The following is a 19,192-nucleotide window of genomic DNA, read 5'->3' on the forward strand; positions in this document are numbered from 1 at the left end:
ATGTTGTGACAATTGTCTGTCATTACGAGCAACATGGGGACAATGATGACGTCATTGCGTTAATAGCTCCTCAGTTGCTATATTATCTGCTACTTGCTATTGCTACAAACATTACTTTTTGTGAAATTACTTAAATTACTTATGTTGACGAAAGGTGTCTTTCTTTTTTGACCCTAGCACAAAAGTGCCTTTCGACTATTTTAAGAAACAATGGCATACGATTAAACACACCTTATCTGGACGCTGGGGTATTCAGACTCTGGTTTTTACTCCCGAATCCTAAGGTCCTAGGTATCTTCTCATGTTTTCTACTATATAATGTAAATAATGTTGTGCTACTATTAGTTTTAGCTTTGTCGAAGTTGAGATAAGTAAACAGAAGTCCGTGAGCTAAAAACATTACTGATCGCATTCCAGTTACAACGGTGTACACCAGTGATTCCCAAAGTGGTCTATATCAACCCCTAGGGGCCTGTGACAACCTGCAAGGGGCCTACGACAGCGAAAAAAATTTTGGGGTCCATGAAAAGAAAACGTGGTCTACGATAGTGGATCTTAACACATACACTGATAGTACCTATTTACTTACATCATACTATCTTATAATATCTAAACATTTACATTATTTACAAAAGTACCTATGAAGAAAAAAAGAAACAGACTGGACATCATTAGCCGAGAAGATTTAAGATTAACCCTTACAAAATTGATGCCAAATGTTGATAATTTATTAATAAAGCATCAGGTTCATCTTTCTCACTAAAAAAATTGACTTATTTCTTATGTTATTTTATTTATAGTTTATTTTTACATATATTTTACATAACAGATACAAAATTTTGAGTAGTTGTAATTTAAATTCAATTAATAAATGTATAAATAAACATGTGTTTTTACTTTAAGTTTAGAAATTTACAGGAAATCAATATCAGGTAAGTAGGGGGTCTACCCAACACGGAAAAACATGGCAAGGGGTCTACGATAAAAAAAGTTTGGGAACTCTGGTGTACGTGAAAAGGGACTATACCCTTTTAGGTGTTTAGTGTTGTGTCTCTAGTATTGTGTTGGTTTGTGAATCGAGAACTACTTGACGGTTGGTAGCGACCCGTCTGATTCTGACCCTCGATTGCTGACGCCAGTATCGTGAGTACAAGTGTGGTACGCATGTGGTACATTGTGTTTGAAGTGAGATGAGTATCGTTGCGTAGAATAGAAGAGAATTTTTTTGAATTCCGCTGTACGAGTTGCCACAAGTGCGAAATGCTCATGTTTTATATTGCACATAGTTGTGTATTTAAAAATCTTATACAAACTTTAAAAACGACTAATAAGCTAATAAATAAATATGGCGAATGTTTTTATATGTAAAATTATAAGCTGTATCATATTTAAAATTAAAATTACCAATTTCAAGCCGTCTGTGCTAATGGAAGTATATGTTAATTCTTACAGCGATTTCAGTTTTCATATTCGTGAAATTTCACATATGGATATAAATGTAAACGATTATTGTAATGCTCAGAGAGGCTTTATTAGGTATTTTACTTTTAGTGTTATTGTTTAAAGTTGGCTTTAGTAACGACAGTAGTAAAACACTTTGATCATAGTTGAAGAAAACGTGGAATGTGCTTTGTTTAAAACAAAGTATATTGGATGTAGTGGTAAAATGTCGACTCGTGGAAGTAAACGAAACATGTTGAACATGAGAACATATTCATACAATAATTTGAGAGACCTCGGAAAATTTCGAATAGGTTTAATGTATTTATTTATTTAAAACACTTATATTGGTTAGGCGGCGCAGAAATAAATTAATAAAGGTAGGTGTAATAAGTTTTAATAGACCTCCTGCGTTTTAAAATTTAATACTATGTCAATTTTAATGTGTTTATAAATTATATTTTTAATGTTAATTTTGTATATAGACATCGAATTCATAGTAAGAAAAAGACCTATATTTAGCCACTTCCGCACATGCAGTGGTAGTCATGCAACAAAGTGCACCGCCCGCCAGCCCGCTGATAAATGCGTATGCGGCAAACAATGCGAATTACACAACTACCACCGTTAAATCACTCAACACGTGTTTCATTCCTCCACATGGCATCCTTAGGAGTAATGTTACTCTGATTAGTGCCAAAAACAGAGTCTAATTCTCGAACTCAGATTTAAATTATATAGGCGGTAGAGGGCGAAGTGTAGATTTTCCCAATTAAAAATAGAATTTCCTACAATCTTGAATAATGGTAGCGGATTTGATTCCCGGGATACAATGTATAATTCATACTTTGCATCAATTATATATGATTATCAATGCTTAGAAACAAGTTTCCAGAGTTTAGGCAGCAGCGTTCTATGTGTACCATAATATCACATAGTAATCGCCAACCCGCCACAAAAACGTGGCGATTATGGTATATCCCTCCCATAGATTTTGGAGGTCTTGCAATGGTCGTATATGATCTAAAACGATGATAATTTTGTTCCAGTAGGTACAAAAAGTTTCAGGAGGATCATTTCAGGATTCCTCTTTACGTGTCTTTTGATAGAAGTCCATTCCGTGGCAATAGATCGGCATTATAGCATACTGAATGAATGTCTGCTGTGGTCTTAGGGTTCGGGAGTGGGGACCAAGGACTGAAACGGATAAGATGGATCGACGACCATTTTATAGTCTTCGGGAGATGTTGGAAGCAAGCCGTGTTCAACAAGTCCTATTACTGTGAATTGGAATTATACAGAAAGATAAAGAGTGACAGTATCGCCTCCTCTATGAGGGAGGATGCATGTCGCAGCATGTTTTGGCTTATTTCAAAAAATGCCAAAAAAATATTTAAATTTAGAATTTTTTTTATTTTTTTTTTAAATCGTATAACTGGTCCTCTCTGGTTTAGAGGTTAAGATGAGGTAGAGGATCGAAGGAGGCAGGCGTCACATGGGTGACGACAATTGTCGCAATAAATTAGTATAATATACAATAGAAAAGAATATGACTCTGAACTAAGTCAAAAATGGCAGAGGAAGATACCATGCTAGTCATGATTAAAGCAATATAGATTTAGTACATAAGAAAAGCTAAAATATTCGAAAAATTGAGTCAAAACTGTGATAATGTACCAAACTGTAGTCTAGTAACGAAGATGAGGGAAGGAAGGTGATGATTTGAATGTGAACAAAGATAGAGATTTTGAAGGGTAAAAAGAGAAAGTGAAATAAAAGAATAAAATGCCCCACATATGGCAAGATAGTACCATAGGTCTCCAAAAAAAAAGGGGGGGGGGATTAAAAATGACTTAATTGGAGAAGATAAAGACATAAAGAGTTAATAATAAATAAAGTTGTATAATCTATGAGACTATTGAAAAATAAAAATATGAATTATAATAAATATAGAAAAAAAATTTAAATGATTTAATGCTGTGAAGTATGAAAGAAGAAGAAAGTCAAAGAGAGAGAGAGAGAGAGAAAGAGAGAGAGAGAGAGTAGAACCTGGACTTAGTTGCAACCTGGGTAATATTACCGCTACTTTGAAAAGAAAGTCACTGGAAAAACTCCGGCAACGTTACTGTCTAGGGCATGGTTGCACAGACTTATTAAGACTAGGGGCCACTCGGGCAAATCATGAATTGATGGCGGGCCGGCCGCCAGAAGTATAGATAATTAAAGACAATAAAGGATTGATAATATTTTTATTAAAATTCAAAAAGAATTTATTAATTTGAAGCGTGGCACTGCATAGTGCTTACAATCTTTTTTATATTTGGCTCAAATTTACTTGTAGCAACACGTAAAACTGCTTCCAAACTTTCATTTGCAAGGCGGTTTCGATTTTTTGTTTTGAAAATTAAAAATTTTGTTCACATATATAGTAGAACCAAATAAGCTGGCACATTTCAGAGCGGCGGGCCGCGGTCTGTGCATCAATGGTCTAGATCAGAGTTCCCCAAACTTTTTTGGGTCGTAGACCCCTTGCCATGTTTTTCCGTGTTGGGTAGACCCTCTACTTACCTGATATTGATTACCTGTAAATTTCTAACTGTAGTGAAGTTTAGTGTTAAAAACTTAAAGTAAAAACACATGTTAATTTATACATTTATTAATTGAATTTAAATTAAAACTACTCAAAATAAAATTTTGCTATTTGTTATGTAAAATATACGTAACATTAAATAAACTTAAAATAAACTATAAATAAAATAACATAAAATATATACTTCATAGGTACTTTTATAAATAATGTAAATGTTTTGATATTATAAGATAGTACGATATAAGTAAATAGGTACTATCAGTGTATGTGTTGAGATCCACTATCGTGGACCCCAAATTTTTTTTCGTTGATGTAGACCCCTTGCAGGTTGTCAAAGACCCCTAGGGGTCGATATAGACTACTTTGGGAATCGCTGGTCTAGGGCGATAGGCTATTGTGGTTCCCTGTACGCCTTCATCAGCAAGAACAACTTTTTATTATCATTTCTTAAATTACTGGCTGCGTATAAATGATAGCGCGATGAAGAATACAATTAGCGCCATCTAGCACCGAATAGAAGAACTACACTAATAAGTAATATGTTAATAAAGTATATTTTTAGTAAAAAATTAAATGTTACATATTCAGGTAAAAACTTGATATACGAAGCTTACTTTAAAGAATACCTGCCGAAGCATTGTGGAAATCGCTTTCGTAAGATATTCGAGCGATTGCATATAAGAATAAAATGTTCTCCCATTTTATTTCCGATGAAGCGTGATTTATTTTCAAATTGTTAAATTCTATGCACAGATTGTACGCTATTTACGTTCAAAATAAAACTGATAATCATTCAATAAATATTTGTTATACTAATATATATAAATTATTCTGTCCACATGTTTACTGAAAAAAGACAAGTTTTTTTTTCTGTACATATTTTATTAGTTTCCCGATGCTGTAAAAATAGAATAGGTAAGCGAATCCATAAATAAATGCCTTCAAACATACTTTGATGTTACTAATAGTTTCTTAATCTCTTACTGAAATATTTATGTATGTATATGTACTATATGTATGTAAATATTACCGTAATATATATATATATATATATATATATATATATATATATATTTATTTCCCTCCATGTCTATACTGATGCTAGATTTCTTGACAATTCCGAAACCAATTAAATATATATATATATATATATATATATATATATGTCAATTTCGAAACCCATGTAATTTTGGTATATATGATAATACATTCTTTTATATGTAGTACAAAGCGTTTATATTAATATTACAAACAGACACTCCAATTTCTTTTTTTTGTACATTTGTAATATTATTCAGTTTTTACATTTGTAATATTACTTTTTTTATTTTATACCAGTTTTTTATGTTTATTAAAAATGCATAGTTGTCTCCCGGCATCGATAGTACTATCAAACTGATGATATAATAATCGATATTAGAATATTGAATCAAATATAGAACCTTCCTTCATCACCAACATCACACACTTTGGCCTCCCCATAGGTTTAATATGAGAACACTCGGAAGCGGTCTGTATCCAGAGCTTTATCACCTTTTCGGGTGGACATCTTTCGCTGCGCTTGGCGCTTTGTGATCTCCACTTAAGAACATTAACGTTCCACCGGCTATCTTACCTGCCTATTGCCACAAGGTGCCAATCTGCTAGACTTATCGGTTACCTTAGTTCATCGAATCCTTCCATTCTTAATTCAAACTTGTAGAAAAATTCCTTGCCTGCCAGTGACCCAAACGGAGCAACAAAGTTGGTAAGTACATAGAACTGTTTTATCATATCTTAACTAAATATCTACTAGATGGCGCTAGTCGGGAAGCATCAGACACAGTACTGTTTTACCGACGTTATGTTTTATTTAAAACCACCTTGTAATTTGCTCCAAGAAATAAATAATTATATACCACAAAATGTGTTTCTGCCTTTCTGAACCTTGAAGAGCAGCTTGAAGTGAAGACATTGGTCGCAGGCAGTTTACTGGCCCTGAGCAATATTGGACTAGAAAAAGTTTTCGTAGTTTTCCAACGATGTGATCTTACTCTAGGGTAATAGTTATATTTTTATATGTTATTCCAATTTCCTAAGGCCTGATTAGATTTTTGTCACGTACAAGACGACGGGTTCCATTTTTTTTTTTGGGGTCAAATTATGTCAGGTGAGACGCCCGGCGGGCGTTAAATCAATTTTACTTTCATTTCGTTATATCTTTTTTCGTTTATGAATTTAAGTTCACGTAACATAAGTTATATTTACTTTATTTTTTTTAAATTTTCTGGATTACTTTCATGTATTTTTTATTATTTTTTTCGTCTTGTATCTCTATCCTTTTTAAACCTTTTAGAATTATCATGGAAAGGCTTTACATGATATCTAATCAACAACCACCTTCCTAGTGCCTCTAATAAAGAAAAATTAAGCACTCCTTTTTAAAACGACAAATATATAAAGAAGAATGGGTTATATCGTTTCCCCGCAAATTAACCTGTTTATCTGACATACCCTGCTGTGTAAGTGGTGGCCCCAATGAGTGCACAACCTTATACTTAATTTAAGGTAGCGAAGTACATAAATTCCCTGGAAAGCCAAGGCTCGAGTCGCTATATACGACAACATCACTGGATTGAGAGGCCGCCGAGTCCTTTGCTTTGGTGAACGCTCCATGGAGAGACTAATCTCAAAGGCTCCCATGAGGGGACCTCGACTTGAGTTAACTTGATAATACTCGCTAAGCATCCCAACATACGAGCGCCTGAGAGGGCAGCACCTTGGGTGGTTGCTGTTACCTGGATAATCACTACTACTTCGGTAAGTGTTACCGCCGGTAGAAGAAGTGGCAGAAGAAACTCTAGCAACGCTTCTGTTCTATATCGGGAGATAATCTAACAAACCACAATTATAAGTTAACTCTGTGTGATTCGTAGAATACTTTTTATTATGACCAAAGAGATGAAGTAGAATCCAATTTGCGGACAAGAACACACGAATACACTGTTGTTTTCGTTCCAGCCCAACGACGCCCCCTAGAAGGCATAGGTCTCCCTCAAAGATACCTATGGGGGATGTACCATAATCGCCACGGTAGGTGGGTTGGCGATTGCGGTATGGTATTGTGGTATTATGGTACGCAGAGGACGCTGCTGCCCATCCTCTGGAAACTTGATTGAGAGCAGTGGCAATCCTATATAATTAATATCCAGGGAAATGAATGCGCGACCTATGATCGCTATGGGCTAGTATGTACACACACACACACACACATATATATATATATATATACACACATCTATATATATATGTATATATATATATATATATATAGTGATCAACATTTCTTTTATGTGGACTGCGATAGATAATATAAATGCACTATCTACAAATGTACTAGCCGTGCCTGCGACTTGGTCTTATCGAATTTAACAAAAAAAAAAAAAAATTTAAATATCTTTTTCTAAAATAAAAGTGGCTAACTAAGTTGCTACTCTTTACATCAGCTATCTACCAGTATAAGTCACGTAAAAATCGGTTTAGCCATTTCAGAACAGCCGGAACAAACAGGCAGACAAAATTTTAGGAAATGTTATTTTGATATACGTACCGTATATATATGCATATAGTTAAACTCGGTTATTTCGATATTACAAACAGACGCTCCAATTTAATTTCTTTTTATATATACAAACGTAGTTTCTTTTATGCTTCGCATTAGTAAAGCAATATCCGGGTAAAGTGTTGCACTCGGTTATTTAAAGCCGACCTCCGTAAGTCCAGCGGATTTATCGTTATTGCTTTCGTTATATGCATTCGTATAAAAATTATTGCAATTCAATTCGATATATATTTATTTAATAAAATATTTATATGTAATTACAAATCCACATAGGTGTAACATTTTGTAGGAATATAATATACCAACCAAGAAAACACTGAAAGGGCTGAAGTAGAAGATACAGCGAAAAATTATTCTCTGTATTGTCGTTGATAGATGGACGAAAAATGAGTGGTGTGGTGTGGAAAAACGTTTATTGAATAATTAACATAATTTTTGCCCGGAAAATGAATAATGCGCCTACGAGCGCTTGCGCATCGTTCCCTCGTTCAAATCCGACTCCCCGAGAACTGCAACGGCCGCGGGCGCACGTGCTGGGCCTTGGCTACCTGCCAAGGCGCAAGCAAGAGCGCGTATAGTGCACGCCGTGCGAGTGAGCGAGACGAGTGGGCGAGACGAGCAAACGGTTGAGCGTTGTGACGACGTCCGCGGGAACTTTCACATATGGCGGCTTTATATGCAGAAATATTATTACAGTCGTAAAATAATAAAATAATGTGTAGAGAAAACCTGTCCACCCATGATAAGGGTTTAATGACCACAAAACGAGCAATAATAAGAAACCTCTTGTCTTGAAAACTCCTGAGTTATAATTGTCTGGAAACATTGACGCTGGTAGGTTGTTCTACTTCTTGGCTGTTCACACTCAAAAATTATATATATATATATATATACACCAAGTATATATATGCACTAAGCATTTCGCTAATTATATATATATATATATATATATATATATATATATATATATGTATATATAATTAGCGAAATGCTTAGTGCGGGTTGAATTTTAACCATGTACGGATATTTAATGGAATCAGGCGTTACCTCGAGGAAGTCCATCCTAAGTAAGAAAAAGACAAATATTTAGCCACTTCCGCACATGCAGTGGTAGTCATGCAATAAAATGCACCGCCCGTCAGCCCGCTGATAAATGCGTATGCGGCAAACAATGCGAATCACACAACCGCCACCGCCAAATTACTCAAAACGTGTTTCACCCCTCCACGGGGCATCTTCAGGAGTTATGTTACACCGATTAGTGCCAAACACAGAGTGATGTGTGATTTAAACATGTACAGATATCATGAAGCCGTATGTCTTGTTGTCCAATGGAAGAAGGGAGATGGGAGAGTTACGAGAGTACCCCAGACGCACTTTCTCCAAAATGCAGTCTATATAACACCGATACACTGGCAACTTTATTAAAACAAATCTGTGATATCTTTGGAATGCAGGAGAGGGATATAAAAAGAAGTCTGAATTAAATGAAAAGATTGTAAACGCCGATAGATATTGTTAAGAACAAAAGATTTAATGGAATCAGGCGTTACCTTGCGGAAGTCCATCCTAAGTAAGAAAAGGACGAATATTTAGCAACTTCCGCACATGCTGCATGCAAGTGGCTAAATATTGGTCCTTTTCTTACATAGAATAAAAGATGATGAACAAAAGAAAATATGAAACACGAAATAAAATAAAATGAAAATAAAAACTGAAAAAAACTATTTACTTTTGTAAACAAAGTTCCTATATCACAGGTATAGGTGAACGATAGAAAAGAAATCTATTACACCTTCGTTCAGTCGTGGACATATGACTGAACTGATGATAATGGTGATGATAATAATAATTTATCAAAATTGCATATTTATTACGATTATTATAAAAATCAAAACTAAAAAAAATCATTTACTCTTGTAAACAAAGGAGTGAACGACTAAAAAAACTGGCAACATTTCATCGATTCTCCAAGCCTTAAAACTAATACACGAGAAGATTCAAAAATGAATTCAACATAACAATAATATGATAATAGAAATAAAATAGTTCCATTTTCAAAATAGCAAAGTCACTTAAGAAACATTTTGCTAAATAATAAATATATATGGCCGCCATAAAATTGATTACCAGCTAAGCGAATTGACATGTTCTGATAATCACTACCTATAATGCAGATGGAAAAGCATTTTCATAGGCCACCAGATTCTTACGCCCCACAGAGATTCTCCATTTTCATTGTTAATGATCTCAGATGTGTAACTGTTATTATTTTATTTATATACAGGGTGTTTAGTTATGCGTATACAAGAATATAGACAAGTTATATATCCATAGTACTGGTTTTACTCACTTTTTCGCAATATAAATCTATTACTCTCTGGAACGCGTTCTTCAATATTAGGATGATTAGGCGCATTTAAAGTGAAGGGTCGAAAGCTGTTGCTTCACCAGCTGACGGACTCATCGCGGTAGTTTGATTACATTTATATATGTTAATATATATATTAAAAAAATACGTACATTTAAATACCTATATAATTTAAATACCTACATATTTGTAAATATATTTTTATTTTTTTCTTTCTCACCAAACGCTTACCGTGTTTTTTTTTATTATTAATTATAATTTGTATCGCTAGTGTTTTTTTTACAATGTTTATTTTTAGCCTAAAATAAACGCAGACAGTTGGGAGAGGGTTGCCGCTGTTTGATACGGATCTTTCTTCTCCCAGCTGCGAGGCACGACAGCGTTTTATAATTTTTTACAATTTTTCTTACACAATTTTCTCTTATGGGTAAATACAGCTAAAATTTATATATATTAACAATAAAATTTGGGATACTCAATTAAATATTAGCTGTTACGTTACGCTTATCGCGTAGAGAATGCCTTCAGCATTCAGTTTGTCATTATTACATTGTATAAGAAGTGTTTAAATAAATAAATAAATAATAGCTTTAATGGGGTGAATATACAGCTCATTTTTTGTGAATAAATATATAGTAAAACTTATCCAAAGACAATGGTTACAAAAACAAAAAAACATGTAATGATAATTAATGAAAAAAAGCGTTTTCACAATTTTATATATTATTACTATATGTTAAAACTAATTATGATTTACCATTTGTACATTTAGATTTTGTACCGTCAGAAATTATTGATATATAGAATATAGTAACATATATCAGAGTTTATAAAAGTAAAAAAAGTTTTACCTGAAGAAAGTTTAAAACTGGAGATTGGTAGTAAACAAGCAAAGATTTTTTTTATTAATTCTAATTTGTATTTCTAATGTGTTGTTTACAGTGTTTTTTTTCGTCTTTACTAAATTTAGACATTTGAGTGAGGGTTGCTGCTACTTGATACGGATCTTTCTTCTCCCAGCTGCGAGGCACGACAGCGTTTTATAATTTTTAACAATTTTTCTTACACAATTTTCTTTTATGGGTAAACACAGCTAAAATTTATTCATATTTACAATATAATTTGGAAGCTTTACTCAATTATAATATATTGGTATATTATTCTATTTCAAGTCGCTGCCCAAACGCAAAAAAGTAAAGATTAGATAACATGTATTTTTAATATCAAAATTAGAAAAAAATTGTTATTAATGGGCCGACACTTAGAAAAAAATTGTTTTTGACCTTTTACCTTACCTACTGAATATTCAAAAAAAAATTATAAAAATCAGTCAAAGACTTTTGAAAGTGTGTTAGTTACTAGCACTGTATTTAATGGAATCAGGTGTTACCTTGCGGAAGTCCATCCTAAGTAAGAAAAGGACCAATATTTAGCCACTTCCGAGTGTTTGGTCACTCTGTGTTTGGCACTAATCGGTGTAACATTACTCCTGAAGATGCCCCGTGGAGGGGTGAAACACGTGTTGAGTAAATTGGCGGTAGCGGTTGTGTGATTCGCATTGTTTGCCGCAAACGCATTTATCAGCGGGCTGGCGGGCGGTGCACTTTGTTGCACGACTACCACTGCATGTGCGGAAGTGGCTAAATATTGGTCCTTTTCTTACTAGCACTGTAACGTGAGAATTTTATATGTATAGATGTCGAAATTGAATAAGTTTGAATATTTCCTTCTATGATGTTTATACACGAGAATAAAATTGTAAATTACTTTCGTCAGTATAAATATTCTAAAAAAATTTACAGCATTACGTAAATGTTTTCGCTGAGGACAGGATTCGAACCTGCGCGGGTAGAACCCATTGGATTTCAAGTCCAACTCCTTAACCACTCGGACACCTCAGCTGTACTAATTCAGTTCAAAATTCTAATTACTTTTAAGAGGAAAAAAGTATTGAAATATTAACATTACGTCATCGTCACCGGCGGGGAAACGGGGAATCCCACAGAAATATAATTCTTCATTTACATCGATATAAACACGAGCAAAGTAGAAATGACTAATCAACTACCATCGGAGTGTCAAATGCACGTTCTCAAACACGAATGCTTCAGTTTATAATATAGTTTACGGACCCTTTCCGTTCCGTGAACTCATATATATTACAACGAAGCTGTAAAAGCATAAGGGCTTGCAGCATTGTCATCAAAACAATAGTATAGAATAAACAAAACACTTCTACTTTGGACTTATTATAGCAAATATCTTTAGACCTACCAGCCCTAGAAAGAATCTCACAGTTTTTAAATCACCGTCATAAAAAAGATGACATGGTAATTTGGACAGTGTTATTTGGTGCGTGGACACATTGCTATAATGGTAGCGTGTTTAGTTGTATGTATATATTAGTACTAGTGTGCGTATATATAGTTATATATATATAGTTATTGCGTATTCTTAGATCCCTAGCACGCATATAGACGTTCATTGTTACCTATGAACGTGTATTGTTTGTGTTATTATTAATTAAATTAATTGTTATTATTGTGTTTAACAAAACGTCACAAAAATAGCGTGGGACAGAGAAAATGCTTTACGAAGCCGAAATTAGCCTATTGTCTCTTTCCAAAGGTCGATGTGCAATATTAACCGCCGGGTAATGTAACTTTTCTATACTAACTTAAAAAGAAGTCCTACATAGCCAATATCGCTCCAAACAAATCGTTTCATTTTATAGCATTTTTACAGCTTCCTGTCTGCCAATATTGAAACTACAGTGGAGGGATTATTACATTGTTTTATCGGAAGAACAGAGAATACAATAGAGGTAAGATAGTCTCGCTTGTGCTTTTTAGCTACTAAATAAAATCTTTTATGCAAACATGTAAGTATAAGGTGAATGCTTACAGGTGTAAAAGATCTAAACTGGCGAAAATTATATCATCTGGTATCAATTAGTTTATGATATATTTTATCCATAAATTAAAGGCTACAGAAATAATAAATAATGTAATATTAACATAGTAATAAAACAGAATTAATTTAAATTAATTATTTTTTACTATCTGTTTATGCTATTGTGATCACTTCAAACAGCATGTTCTCTGTAAAGCTTTTTGCTGACAAAAGAGCACAATAATCAATCATCCTGTATATAGTAACAAAACTGAAGCAAAATAAACGTTTTTGCTCTTCCACTGGAAGAAGGCAGTTTAATCTAAAAAGCCCAAAGTACACCAATCGATTGTAATTTAAGATTAATCATTTGTTAATCGTTGTTTAACATGATTTAGATGCGAAAGGGCCTGAACAGATCGTTAATTTTAATTTTCGATTAATCGCCAATTAACGGACGATCAAAAGAGAATCGATTTTCTCGTAGCATTTCACCGAAGTCTTGTAGGGAGTTTTATTATTTAAACCAGAGTTCCCCAAACTTTTTTGTTTCGTAGACCCCTTGTCATGTTTTTTTGTGTTGGGTAGACCCCGTATTTACCTGATATTGATTTCCTGTAAATTTCTAACTGCAGTGAAGTTTAGTGTATGTTCAAAATGTATTGCGACCATAAAACGAATACCAACATCCTACGACTTACACAATTTTATAAACATTTATGATAATTTATTTACTTCATAGGTACTTTTATGAATAATGTAAATGTTTTGATAATATGAGATAGTATGATGTAAGTAAATAGGTACTATCAGAGTATGTATTGAGATCCACTATCGTGGACCCCCATTTTTATTTCATGGACCCCAAATTTTTTTTCGCTGACGTAGTCCCCTTGCAAGCTGTCATAGACCCCTTGAGGTCGATATAGACCACTTTGGGAATCACTGATTTAAACAGTGAATTTGGACAACTAATAATTGAAAATGTATATATATATTTTTAACTTTAATTAGAGATTATATTAGTAAAAATAAATATATTGTTTCTTAAATTTCGTAAGTAATTTAATGTGACTTCAATAATTACGATTTAGAACTTTATGTGTAGCACTATAAAGTTCCTTTTTTATTTCATACTAGTATATCTATACCTTGCAGTGAGTTATGGTTGCCCAGCCGTAGTGGATTGAGACTTGCAAACATGGGTCGCGGGTTCGGTTCCTAGATACATATTATAATTATAATATATTTTATAATTCATACTTTGTGTATTAATTATATAGGATTGCAACTGCACATAAACAAGTTTACAGAGGATGAACAGTAGCGACCTCTATGTACCATCATACCACGCTTCGATCGTCCACACACCTGCTTAGTGTGGCTAGTGGGCTGATTTTATAAGGATTTTCAAGCATTTTCATCAATATTATATATCATATAACAATTACCCAATTAGCCAAAGAGTGTATCTGTATAATAAAGTAAATTTGTGTGCGTATTTGCGTATGTGTATGTGTACGAGAGAGTGGTGTTAATGGAGAGGAGAGTAGAAGTAATATACAATACATGGCAGTATAATATATCTAGATCAGTGATTCTCAAAGTGGTCTATATCGACCCCTAGGCGTCTATGACAACCTGCAAGGGGTCTACGTCAGCGAAAAAAAATTTGGAGGTCCATGAAATGAAAATGGTGGTCCACGATAGTGGATCTCAACACATACACTGATAGTACCTGTTTACTTACATCATACTGTCTTATAATATCAAAACATTTATTATTTATAAAAGTACCTATGAAGTTAAAAATTTATTATATATATTTATAAAATTGTGTAAGTTGTAGGATATGGTATTCGCTTTGGTCGCAATACATTTTGACTTTTCGCTACCTTGCACTGACTTGTTCAATTCGTCACTCTATAAATACGAATGTGGGACAAATACGTTTATTGATGTGTGTCAACATGTGTTTTTACTTTAAGTTTTTAACACTAAACTTCACTACAGTTAGAAATTTACAGGAAATCAATATCAGGTAAGTAGGGGGTCTACTCAACACGGAAAAACACGGCATGGGGTCTACGACACAAAAAAGATTGGGGAACTTTGATCTAGATGGAGTTTATACCATCTCATGACTTCTCCTGTAGTTTCGTCGTAATATAAGCTCAATAACCAAAGTTTTATTCTTAATTCAAATGTTACATTACAACGCACTTAACCCAATCAATTATTTATAGCCGCAAAGTAGATTAAACGTATCAATTTGTTTCAATTAATCTTGTTCAGTTTTCAAAATTCATTGTTCGATATTGAAAATTTAAAGCCTTTACGAAGTACAGGCAGCGGCGGTTCTAGCAAGCGCCCGTGTGCAATGAAACCCGGGCCCCCTAGGCCTGACCCCCCTCCCGCGCGGCTATAACTATTAACTTTGCCGTCGTAACAAGAAAGTTTTTTCATATTCCAACAAGCTATTTTATAAGTAGGTATAGCTTACTGTATGGTATTAGTAACGGTCTTTCTTCTTACGACGGCATGACACTCATTGCTCCGCGCTGTCTGGCCGCTTCTAAACTTAAAATACGTGAAATAAGGTTTATTTTAAATTGAAACAAAATGTTCGATAAAGAAGTCGCCCATAGGGCGCTCGCGTTTGATAACTGCAGTCACCGCGCTGGCTGGCCGCTTCTGTCATATCATTGTTGTACCATGATGGTACAAGACAATGTTCTTAGCTGTCTCAGGGAACGCCGCGACGCGCCCTGAGTCGGCGGCGCTCGTGAGCATTGCACACCCTGCACTATATGTTAAGCCGCCCCTGGCATTTCTTTGACATCAATAAACAAATGATAAAGTCAAAATGGCTTTATTACATAAGATTATTACAATTATTTAATAATGGTATGTTATGTTAGTTCGTGAAGCGCTATCTATTGAGGAGATCTAACATCAAACTAAGTGGGGTTTGATGTGTTTTTAAACGGTTTTATTTAGTTCGACCCGTACGGAATTTGTTTATTTATTTGGGTCAAAATTAGAAATTGAAATTTAAGCACCTTCCCGTTGTCAGATTGATCTGAAATTTGGTATACACATTTTATTTAAATGACAATACAATATAATAAAATCAATAACATTATAAATCTAAGATGGCCGCCGATACAAAAAGGCGGATTACATATTTTTCCTTAACCCCATTAATATGGGTATCAAATGAAAGGGCTACACTAGTAAAACACGATGATTGTGTCAAAATTTAAAATTCAAGATGGACGCCGTTCCAAGATGGCGGACTAGGTACATATTTTTCCATAACTACCACAATATGGGTATCAAAAAACCGTTTAACTTAAAAGTTTTTTAAATGTATTTGTTACCAATTTTTTACCTTCAAAAAATAGAACAATTAATTGCCAAACATCTTTATCGTGAACATAATTTTAAGAGTAATATGCCTTTGATATGGTCATCATTGTCGTATATATATACGAGGGGGGGGGGGGGGGTAAATACTATAATCGCCACACTTGGAAGGCGTGTTGGCGATTGCAGTGTGACATTATCGTACGTAGAAGACGCTACCGCCCATTACTTGGAAACTCGTCGTTACTATTTATTTGGAAGGTTTATGTTGAATATCTTATAGCTTAAATACAGATGCAATTCGCATAGTTATTTTTACATTATTAATTTTATACGAATTTCCATATGCGACTAACAAAATTGCTTGTAACAAATATGTTTAAATTTTATTGAAATATCCCCATAATAGTCTACATATCACATCAAAGACGATGTATTTTAATTTCACTTCAATACGAAATATCTAAAGTTTTTCAAGTATATAAAAAGTTTAATCTCTTTGTCTGCAATAAAATAGAGGACACTCATTCCTTACGTACTTTTTGAAACTATCCAATATTAAATACCTTCATATGAAAGACAAAGGTACTTCAGTAACTTATATCGCATATCGATATTTTGCAATTGATTTTACCGTCCTAAGTATTATATATATGTATATATATGTGTATATATATATATATATTTATATTATAAACTGGTGTTTACTATATATAGTGTGTCATAGTAGAATCATATAATCAACCAAACATCCGAAACATCTTCGAAATACGACAATATATAAAGACGAAGGTCTTTAACCAGTGTGTTATCGGTGATGATTTATGTTTTACAGATGTGATCGCTTGCAATGGGTGATGGTGCATTTGTGAGCCATGCCAATTTCGCTGCCAAATAGAATCAAAAACAAGATATGTAGAAGAGCTAAGGTTACCAATGTAACTTGAAGAATTGCTTAAAATTGAAGGCTGTTGACTCCGAAAGATTTAATGTTGACCAAGAGTCTATAGAGATTGACTTTTGCCGATCGACCAGCAGATCAAATGGAACTGGATAGGCCACACGCTCCGAAGGGACCCTGATCACACACCGAGGCAAGCCTTAGAATAGAATCCTCAAGGAAAGCGAACACGAGGCCGCCCAAAGCAAACCTGGCGAAGGACGATCACTGCAGAAGTGAAGGCAGTTGGAATGACGTGGAGCGAAGTATAGCTCGAAGCTCAAGATCGCTCGGGATGGCGACGCACTGTGGACGCACTTTGCCCCGCCTTGGGGATATAGGAATAAATGATGACGAGACAGTAGACGTGAAGGGATGTACAGTAATCGCCACGATTGGCTGGCGGGTTGGCGATTGAAGTGTTGTATTGTACGCGGAAGATACTGTTGCTCATCCTTTGGTAACTAGTTTGTAAGCAACTGTATTCTTTTATTATTTTATGTACAAAATGTGAATTATATATAACACTGTGTTCAGGAAATCGAATCTGCTCTGTTGGCAGTACATATATATCTAATATATAAAATTCTCGTGTCACGGTGTTCGAACTTGAACTCCTCTGAAACGGCTTGACCGATTTTTACCAAATTTTATATGCGTATTTAGTAGGTTTGAGAATCGGCTACTATCTATTTTTCATACCCCTAAGTGATAAGGATTGTTCACCCTTAAAAAATTTTTTTATTTTTTTGACGAAATTTTTTGTTTTTATTTTTTTATGATACAGCATACAAGAATACATACAACCATAAATTTTCACCTCTCTACGATCAACTTTTATTTTTTATTTGTAAATTAAAATATCAATTTTTTTTGCAAAACATCGTTTGCGGGATCAGCTAGTATATATATATATATATATATATATATACAATTAAAAATAAAGATTAAAACACTTTGGAATCAAACGAAAGGTAGGTGCGATTTTATACTAAAAATCGCTACAGTCTCAATCTTTTACCGTTGGACTATCACTGCTTATATAATAGAAAATACAGAAATAGAAAACAATGTATGGCTGCTTACTTTGGATTATAGGTATTAATCTACACAATGTATGTGCACGGAATTGTATGTATCAGGGGTGGATAAACTGCGGCTCGCAAGCCACAGTTTTATTATCTTTAGCTCCGATTGATTGTCGAATTATTTCAATATTTAAATTTATATAACTTATATCAGCTCCTGGAAAATCGAAAGAAATTAATGGTGTGAATAATTATTATTATTCCACCGAGGGTCCTTTCTCCGTATAATAATCTATACGAATGTATATAGCTACCTCCTAAATTATGAAACCGTCATAAACCAAGCGAAAATAAAATAGCTTCGAACCCGTTCAAGTTACACACTTAGAATTCGTATCTAAAATAACTTACTTCACTTATTTATTTTCCGGGTCATCATTGTTTTGTTTTTGTTTCATAACTGCCGACTCTACCATTAAAGAGGCTAGCGCCTTCTGCAACCTGCTCTTTCGCACATGCGGAATCCGAGAACGCTACTTGGGCAGAATTGCAAGTCAGGTAACGTCTTCTAAAATAAATAAAACGTCACATACTGGTGCCGGATATTTATTTGAAACATGTTAATTAGAATTGTATACTATATTACTATGTTACCATATTATGTACGTTTATGAATGTTTTACACGTAAGTAAGAAAAGGACCAATATTTAGCCACTTCCGCACATGCAGTGGTAGTCGTGCAATGAAATGCACCGCCCGCCGGCCCGCTGATAAATGCGCATGCGGCAAACAAAGCGAATCACACAACCGCCACCACCAAATCACTCAACACGTGTTTCGCCCCTCCACGGGGCATCTTCAGGAGCTATGTTACAGATGTCGAGACCGAAAGGTTTTCCAGGTAGCGTGGTTACGCCCCCCATTGGGGTGGATTCACGTCAAAGTCACTGGACTTTGCTG

The 19,192-nt window shown here is 34.3% G+C and overlaps 1 non-coding gene across 1 annotated transcript; it reads right to left on the minus strand.

Moving 5' to 3' along the window:
* Positions 1-11,821: 11,821 nt before the first annotated feature.
* On the minus strand, positions 11,822-11,903 carry TRNAS-UGA (transfer RNA serine (anticodon UGA)). The gene has a single exon. It is a non-coding gene; the product is annotated as a tRNA-Ser (tRNA).
* Positions 11,904-19,192: the final 7,289 nt, after the last annotated feature.

The sequence above is a fragment of the Battus philenor genome, unplaced genomic scaffold (assembly GCF_028537555.1).
Source record: "Battus philenor isolate CCGP_79_NKW_IND1 unplaced genomic scaffold, ilBatPhil1.0.hap1 SCAF_3, whole genome shotgun sequence".
Lineage (NCBI taxonomy): Eukaryota > Metazoa > Arthropoda > Insecta > Lepidoptera > Papilionidae > Battus > Battus philenor.